We start from the raw sequence: 9,297 nt of genomic DNA, 5'->3' as shown, positions 1-9,297 counted from the left end.
TATGTCCTTTAAAGTGGGCAGAAGGATTCCTGAAAGTTATTCCTACACTTTGACAGAAATATATATCAAAGCGAATGTCAATCACAAAAATATACAACCCAGTCTAAATGCACCCTAACTCAACTTCCCCTAAATCCAGTCCCCAAAATATTGGTAACCTATCCAATCTCACTGACTTGAAGTCAGATGTAATGGAGGGTAAGTCAAAGTGGAAATAACATTTTTAACTAATTGCAGTAAACCTGTCTTATTTTTACAAATCTTTGGGGCCCTGAAGCTCAAGCTTTTTCAGCTTTTATAGTATATCTGCTTATGCAGATAACATCAATTATTTTCCATATTGTAAGCAACAAATTCAGTCAACCATATACCACGCCTTGTCCTGGGTACTGAACAGAACAAAAATTAACAAAGCACAATCTTAAAATTTTTTAAAAAAATTTTAATTATTATGAGTACATATTGGCTGTACATATTTATGAGGTTGATGTGATATTATGATACAAGCATACAATGTGTAATGATCAAATCAGGGTAATTAGGGTATCTGTTACCTCAAGCATTTATTATTTTTTAAACTATCTTTTTTGAGACTAGGTCTCACTATGTTGCCCAGGCTGGTCTTGAACTCCTGGGCTCAAGCCAAGTAACTGGGATTATAGGTGCGTGACACCACACCTGGATTAACAATGCATACTCTTTTATTTATTTATTTATTTATTTATTTATTTATTTATTTTTTGAGATAGAGTCCCGATCTGTCACCAGGCTGGAGTGCAGTGGTGTGATATTGGCTCACTGCAACCTCTGCCTCCCAGGTTCAAGAGATTCTCCTGCCTCAGCCTCCCGAGTAGCTGGGACTACAGGCGCACACCACCATGCCCAGCTAATTTTTGTACTTTTAGTAGAGATGGGATTTCACCGTGTTGGCCAGGATGGTCTCAATCTCTTGACTTCGTGATCTACCCACCTCAGGCTTTCGAAGCACTGGGATTACAGGCATGAGCCATCATGCATGGCCAGCACAATCTATTTTTTAATTTCCATTTTTATTTTACATTCAGAGGGTATATGTGCAGGTTTTTTACAAGAGTATATTGCGTGGTGCTGAAATTTGGGCTTCTATTGCTCCCAACACCCAGATAGTAAACATAGTACACAATAGGAAGTTTTTCAGCCCTTCCTCCATCCCTCCCTCCCTCCCTTCTTTCTTTTGGGGTCCCCAGTGTCTATTGTTCCCATCTTCAGGTCCAAGTGAACCCAAGATTTAGCTCCCACTTATCAAGGAGAACATGTGATATTTGGTTGCCTGTTTCTCCATTGGTTCATTTAGGATAACTGCTTCTGTCTGCGTCCATGTTACAACAAAGGACATGATTTTGTTCTTTTTTATGGCTGCATAGTATTCCATGGTGTATATGTACCACATTTTTCTTTATCCAATCCACTGTTAATGGACACCTATGTTGATTCCATTTCTGCTACTGTGAATAGTGCTGTGATGAACACACGAGTACATGTCTTTTTGGAAGAATGATTTATTTTCTTTTGGGTATATACCCAGTAATGGAATTGCTGGGTCAAACGGTCGTTCAGTTTTTGGTTCTTTGAGAGATCTTCAAACTGCTTTTCATAGTGGCTGAACTAATTTGCATTCCCGCTAACAGTGTATAAGTGTTCCTTTTTCTCTACAACCTCACCAACATCTATTATTTTTTGACTTTTTGATAATAGCCATTCTGACTGGTGTGAGATAGTGGTATCTCATTGTGCATTTCTCTGATGATTACTGATGTTGAGTATTTTTTCTTATGTTTGTTGGCTGCTTGTCTGTCTCTTTTTGAAAAGTGTCTGTTTATGTCCTTTGCCCACTTTTTAATGGAGTTGCTTTTTCTTCTGGGTTTATTTAGGTTCCTTATACATTCTGGATATAATCCTCTGTTGGATGCATGATTTGCAAATATTTTCTCTTTCTGTAGATTGTTTGTTTACTCTGCTGAGAGTTTCTTTTGCTGCAAAGCACAATCTTGACTTGCAAAACTCACAGTGTCAGGTCAGGGAAGAGAGACAGTCTCTTGAAAGGACCATAACACACATAGACACATAGACATATGAACAAACACCACCTGGTGGCATCTCATTTCCCCAACACACATGCGTATATTACTGGTATCTCTGTTGGCAAAAAGAAAGCAGTCCTGAGGCCACAATTATTCAGCCTAAGTCATCTATCAAGAATTACCTATTTGGAGTAGATGTTGACAAAACGATAAACCTCCAAGCCAAGTCTTCTGGTGACCCACATGTTCTGGCTTCTTTTAGAGATGTAAGTCCCTAGGGGAGCTAAAAGGCACATGTTTGCTCTTGGCTTTAAATTCCCATATTATAACAGATGGTCATGGTGCAGCCATATGCCATTAAAACCAGGGAGAGATATTTAGGCTCAAGTTTTAAGGTAATGAGGGAACTTGGTGGAGTGGGGTGGAGAGAGCGTTTGTCATAAGCGATTCCCCTGCAAGATTTTGACTTTGGCATGAGAATTTCTTAGTTCTACTGCACACAACTGCACTTTACGAGGCCTTGACCCAGTACGTGGAAGAAATAGAGAAAGCAACAGGAATTCATTTTTAAGTCAGAGGTTCCCACATTTTCTCAGTCAATTAGGTGCCCTTAGCATCTCTAATTTTTCCACTGCACCTCTAGGTCAAAATAAATTGCTAACAATAGCACTAAAAGTAGCTTAGGTCTAAACAATTATTACTCATACCTTTTTTTTTCTTTTTTACTTTTTTTTTTTTTTTTTTTTTGAGACGGAGTCTCGCTTTGTTGCCCAGGCTGGAGTGCAGTGGCGCAATCTCGGCTCACTACAACCTCCACCTCCCTGGTTCAAGCAATTCCCCTGCCTCAGCCTTCTGAGTAGCTGGGATTACAGGCACACGCCACCATGCCTGGCTAATTTTTTTGTATTTTTGGTAGAGATGGGGTTTCACCATGTTGGCTCTACTGGTCTCAAACTCCTGACCTCAGACAAACCACTCACCTCGGCTTGCCAAAGTGCTGGGTTTACAGGCATGAGCCACTGTGCCCGGCCTTACTCATATCTTAACAACTTAGTTGTTGCTTAAATAATAGTACATATAAATTGAAATAAAAATATTTTTTATTTCTTTTTCTTTCCTTTTCTTTTTCTTTTTCTTTTCTTTTTTTTTTTTTTTTTTTTTTTTTTTTTTTTTTTGAGACTGAGTTTCGCTCTGTTGCCAGGCTGGAGTGTAGCGGCTTGATCTCTGCTCACTGCAACCTCCGCCTTCCAGGTTCAAGTGATTCCCCTGCCTCAGCCTCCCAAGTAGCTGGGACTACAGGCACATGCCACCACACACAGCCAATTTTTGTATTTTTAGTAGAGACAGGGTTTCACCATGTTGGCCAGGATGGTCGCAATTGCTTGACCTCGTGATCTGCCCGCCTCAGCCTCCCAAAGTGTTGGGATTACAGGCGTGAGCCACTGCGCCTATTTCATTCTTAACCACAATTACTGAGTGAGGTGTGTTTGCCTGTTGGGCATGACACAACTCAAACTTTGGAATTGGATGGAACACCACACTGATTCTTGTGCAATACTTGCTTTTATTTCAGCAACGGCTGAAAACTCAGCTCGACAAAGAAAGTATGTAATGGAAAGGAATGTAGCACCATGCAATAATAAAACTGTGAACTCCCTTGAGCTAATAATTCATACAGTGTCCAACAGATGCCGCTATGTTCACAGCTCAAAAATACTCCATGTCACTGCAGAGCGCATGTTTGGAACTGCTGTCTCAAATTTGTTGCCATGCTTTGTTTTCTGTAGCTTGTTCAAGAACAATGGGATGATGAGAGGTGATATGAGTGAGAGAAGGGGACAATTGAAAGCAGTGAGAGACTCAAGCTGGATTTATGGCATTCTGCCACCAGGTTACCCCACATACACACAGCCACTCTAATTGGAATCACTACATTCGTGACGAAACTCTGGTGGGCCTTAGTACATTCCCATAGTCCATTCTCTCCCCAACCCTCTTAACTATTTTTTTTATTTATTTATTTTGAGACAGAGTCTTGCTCTGTTGCCCAGGCTGGAGTGCAATGGCATGATCTCAGCTCACTGCAACCTCTGCCTCCCAGGCTCAAGTGATTCTCCTGCTTTAGCCTCCCGAGTAGTTGGGACTACAGGTGCCTGCCATCATGCCTAGCTAATTTTTTTTTTTTTTTGTATTTTTAGTAGAGACAGGGTTTTGCCATGTTGGCCAGGCTGGTTTCGAACTCCTGATCTCAAATGATCCTGTCCGCCTCGGCCTCCCAAAGTGCTGGGATTACAGGCATGAGCCACAGAACTTGGCCCTGTTAGCTATTTTATACCTTTGCTACTCTTCTCAAACTTTGAACACTTTGTACCCACACTCAAAAGCAGATGATCTTGCTTCATACTTCACTGAGAAGAGACTTCACAGACTCTCTTCATCACATCTCCACCTACATAACTTGCCTCTTCACCTATTACCACAGATGAACAGAACCATCTCAAGTCAATGCCTCCATTTGCATGCCAAATCTCATTCTTTCTCATTGTCTTAGTTCACTAGGGCTGCTATAACAAACTGCCTTAGACCGGATAATTACTAAAGAACAAGAATTTATTTCTTACAGATCTGGAGGCTGGGAAGTCCAAGATCTAGGCACCAGCAGATTCAGTGTCTGGTGAGGGCCTGTTCCTCACTCGCAGCTTCTTGCTGTGTGCTCACACGGTGGAAGGGTAGAAAGGGCCAAAAACGCTCCCTCAAGCCATTTTATTTTTTCAGGGTACTAATCCCATTCACCTAGTAGCTTCCTAAAGGCCCCACCACTTAATACTCTTGCATTGGGGATTACATTTCAACATGAATTTTGGAGGGACACAAACATTCAAACCAGAGCACTCATATACTCATGGAATCACTTCAACATTTCTCCTCTCTCTCTGCTACATTAGCATTTTTTCACCCTCTACCAGATCATTTCCAAGAGCATACATGCTGTTATCTCCTTCATCTAAAAAATAAATAAATAAAATTAAAATCATCCATTAACCCTTCTTCCCCTGCCAATGACTTCCCCATTTATTTTCTCCTCTTTGCAACAAAAGTCCTCAAAAGAATTATCTGTGCTCACAGTCCAATTCCTCTATTCCCGTTGTCCCATAAATCCACACCAATCTTTCTTTCTCACGCCATTCCACTTAAACTTTTCTTATCAAAGTCTCCAGTAGACTCTATGTTGTGAAATTCAATGCTAGATCTAATTCAAAAATACTATTTTTGATTAGCAGTATTTGACACAGGTGATTGCTGTCTTTTTCTTGAAATATTTTTTTTCAGTTTGCTTCCAGGATACCACAGACCTCCGTCATTGGCTCCTACGTCTCAGTTGCACGTGCTGGGTTTTTTTCTTTCTCTTCCTCCATCTTTGGTGATCTCATTCAATACCATGGTTTTAAAGGCATTCTATCTACTGGATTACAACCAAATTTACATCCCCATCCCCAAAATTCTCTCCTAAAATCTAGACATATACGATTGCCCTACTCAATATCCCCCCTCGTTTGAATAGTAGATATTTCAAACTTAACATAATCAAACTGGAGTGCTGATCTTCGTGAGGAAACCTGTTCTACCCATAGTCTTTCCCATCTCGGTTGATGGTAAATCCATCCTTCCAGTTGTTCAGGTCAAAAACCCAAGGGTGTGTGTGTTCCACACAAGTAGGAGTAAACACATTCTACCATACCTCTTCCTTCAGCTACAGCTAAAAACCCTGGACAAAACACATAAAATAAATATCAGAAGACTGAAAGGTGGAGAAAATATGGAAAATTAGCTAGATACTTTAGGATTCAAAAAAGGATATGGAGGTTAGTTTCCTATTTAACTTTTTCACTTATATATTCTGGACTGGAGAATCTCAGAATCTGGAAACACCATGCAAATAGCTGACAAAAGAAACGCCCCAAGAAAAGACTGCTCTTTTTAGCCAAACCACAAGATTTGATTAAAAAGCATTCTTTTTAATCAGAGGGGAGATCCTCATGGTCCCTTCTGCATCTTCTGGACATTCTACCTCTATCAGAAAATCCTTCTCTGCTATCAGCCTCCACCACCAGCCTCTTATGATCTCCCATGGACATAATCTTTTGAAACAAAATTCAGAAAGTTTTACAGGTGAATTTGCTTTTTAGCCCTAAAACACACTTCTATGGAAGGAGTAAAATTAAGCTGGATACTTCCTTGAGTGGTGGAAGGAAAAGAGGAAATTACATGGAAAAGAAGAAAAATCCTAGAACTGAACCTCTCAAGATATTCTCCAAGCACATGAGTAGAAGAAGAACTGCTCTTGGTAAAGGGAAAGTGGCATGAGCCCCTGGTGACTTGGCTCTCTACCCTCTCTTCTTTCTGCACTGAAGCTACAGAGCTCCTCAGAGCACTTTGAAAAACACCAAATAGTGGCAGAAATAGATGGAGCTCAAAGAATGTGCTGTTCCATCCACAACCAACATAAATAATGGATCCTTACAAATAGAACTGAAATGTTAACTGCATCCCAAATTAATGGTGCTGAAAAGAATGTATTATAGACCAGTGTCTCAGTCTAAATGTGGATGATACAGTCATCACTGTGCCCAGACATCTGGTACATAAACACTTGGATATTTTGGAGCAGGATGAGCAAACACAATGGCAAAGCTCTGAAAGGCGACCGGCCAACTGAGCAGAGAGGTTAGCAGAGCTGACCAGCACATGGAAACAAATTTTGCTTGCCCATTGACAGGACATGACTTGATTGCATAATGTTGAATTTTTTTTCCTTTTTTTTCTCCTTCATGTCAGATGGGTAATGTGCTGACATCATAACAAGGTTGGAGGGAGGCACATCTCACATGTGAGTGTGAAAACCCAATCATCACATGTATGAACCACAAAAGGATCTCAATATACCTTTAAATAAGAATCTCAACTTTTAAAATATTTTGAAAACACTGAGCCTTATATCAATATTGAAAAGTCAACTTTGAAATAAAAGGTTGTTTAAAATATTCTATTAGGCCAACTCAGAGTCTTCAAGGGGTGGAAGCTATTACTATCTCCCTTTCTTTTGTAAAAAAAAAAAAAAAAAAAAAAAAAAAACATAAACAGGGGTAGATAACCTCTGAGTAAATTTGATAGGTGCAAAATTCTCTCTTTAATTATTTCCCCAATAATTATTTATCCTTTTTATCCAAGATGATAAAGAGTACTTATCCTCTTGTACCAGATACCATAGTATTTTAATAGAACATTTAAAATATGAGTAATATATCATAGATAAAATACTCAAAGGAAAGATTTGGAAAACTTGTAATACTAGTGCAATGAAATTAACACAGCTTTGGAGTCAGACAAGCCAGAATTTGGTTCTTGTTACCAATTTACCAGTGGCATCTTGAAACCAAAGCAGTCTCAGGGACGATCAGAAAACCAAGGCCATCGAGTACATGTGGGGTTGGGGGAGCCTGGGACTGAAGACCCTATTCTTTATGTTATACTTGGAAGAATCCTAGTAAAATCCTAGAATTAATGTTCTGACACGAAGACAGGTAAGTCACTGACTTGCCAAAGAATCACATCATTTTCGAAGTGAGAGGTACTTTGGTCTCATCATCCAACCAACTCTCCCAATTTGACTTAACGGTTAGAGTGGAGAGAGGGTCAGAAGTATTGGTTTATGGGCTAGTTGTATGTAAGTATTGTCTCTGTGTGTGTCTCTGTGTATGTCTGTGTGTGTGTGTGTGTGTGTGTGTGTGTGTGTGTGTGTGTGTGTTCATCCTTACCTTATTGGTGGGCCAGTCCCAGTCCCATCTTAAAATCCAAAGTGGGTGAAACATAGGAGGAGAGCAATTCTGTTACTTTGCAGCAAACTAGTGATAGATCTACACAATTTAACATTCAGTTTCTTCCTAGAATTCACAGTTCCTTGCAGGGAGAACATACTACCAAAGCCATTTTTTCTAAGTTCATTTTGAGACTCATATACATTTCATATTTCAGATTATTACTTGTTTTACTAAAACACTGTCAAATACGTATTCCTGGTTCCTTTTGTGTACCACATGGACATATCCATGACTTTTCTAGCAACTTAAATGTTCCCCCTAAATATGTATAAAAGCATAATACTATGACAGGTCTCGCCCTGTCACCCAGGCTGGAGTACAGTGGCACAATCTCAGCTCACTGCAGCCTCCACCTTCCGGGCTCAAGTGATCCTCCCACTTCAGCCTCCCAAGTAGCTGGGACTACAGGTGCACACCACCATGCCCAGCTAATTTTAATTTTTGTAGAGACAATGTCTCACCATGTTGCCCAGGCTGTTCTTGAACTCCTGGGCTCAAGCAATCCACCTGCCTTGGCCTCCCAAAGTGCTGGGATTACAGGCGTGAGCCACTGCGACTGGCTCATTAGTCTATTTAGATCATGCATATCATCATAGGATTGCAAGAATTATTACAAAATAAGCCATATCACCTCTCCTTGCTGACAAAAATAGACTGGAACTCTGGAAAGAGAACCTTCCCCTTGATCCAAGAATCTGCACTGATTATGAGCTGCTGCACAGGAAATTTACCAGGCCTCAGCATTACCCTGTGTCCGTTCTAAGTTAACATGTCATCAATTCTTCAAAACTCAGCTGTTGCTGGCATATCATTTTCCAAACGGAGAAGATAAGTTGCAACATCCATTCTAAACACTAAATAATACCATCTCGATGTACATAGCAAAGCTAAGTAACCATACCGAGAGTGACCATTCATTAGGGAAATCTGCCCACCCACACAGCTGGGAGGCTCATCAGCCCACATGTGTTGAGCACAAGGCACTCTTCTTTTTTCCTTTTTCCAGACAGGGTCTTACTCTGTTGCCCAGGCTGGAGTACAGTGGTGCAGTCATAGCTCACTGTAGCCTCAAACTCTGGGGTTCAAACAATTCTTCCACCTCAGCCTATTAAGTAGCTGGGACTGCAGGTGCATGTCACCACACCTGGCCAATTTTTTATTTTCTGTAGGGACAGAGTCTTACTATGTTGCCCAGGCTGGTATCGAACTCCTAGGCTCAAGGGATCCCCCTTCCTTGGCCTCCCAAAGTGCCGGGATTACAGGTGTGAGCTGACACCAAAGAACTCTTGATATACATGACATCATCTGATACTTACAGCAGCCCTGCTATTACTACTCCCATTTTATAGACATGGAGA

The 9,297-nt window shown here is 40.6% G+C and overlaps 1 non-coding gene across 1 annotated transcript; it reads right to left on the bottom strand.

Annotated features, from left to right (window-relative positions):
* Positions 1 to 6,890: 6,890 nt before the first annotated feature.
* On the bottom strand, positions 6,891 to 6,994 carry LOC112436930 (small nucleolar RNA U13). The gene has a single exon (XR_003025598.1). It is a non-coding gene; the product is annotated as a small nucleolar RNA U13 (small nucleolar RNA).
* Positions 6,995 to 9,297: the final 2,303 nt, after the last annotated feature.

The sequence above is a fragment of the Pan paniscus genome, chromosome 14, assembly GCF_029289425.2.
Source record: "Pan paniscus chromosome 14, NHGRI_mPanPan1-v2.0_pri, whole genome shotgun sequence".
NCBI classification, from domain to species: domain Eukaryota; kingdom Metazoa; phylum Chordata; class Mammalia; order Primates; family Hominidae; genus Pan; species Pan paniscus.
Note: the sequence above shows the minus strand (reverse complement) of the source record. Positions and strands in the feature narration are given on the sequence as shown.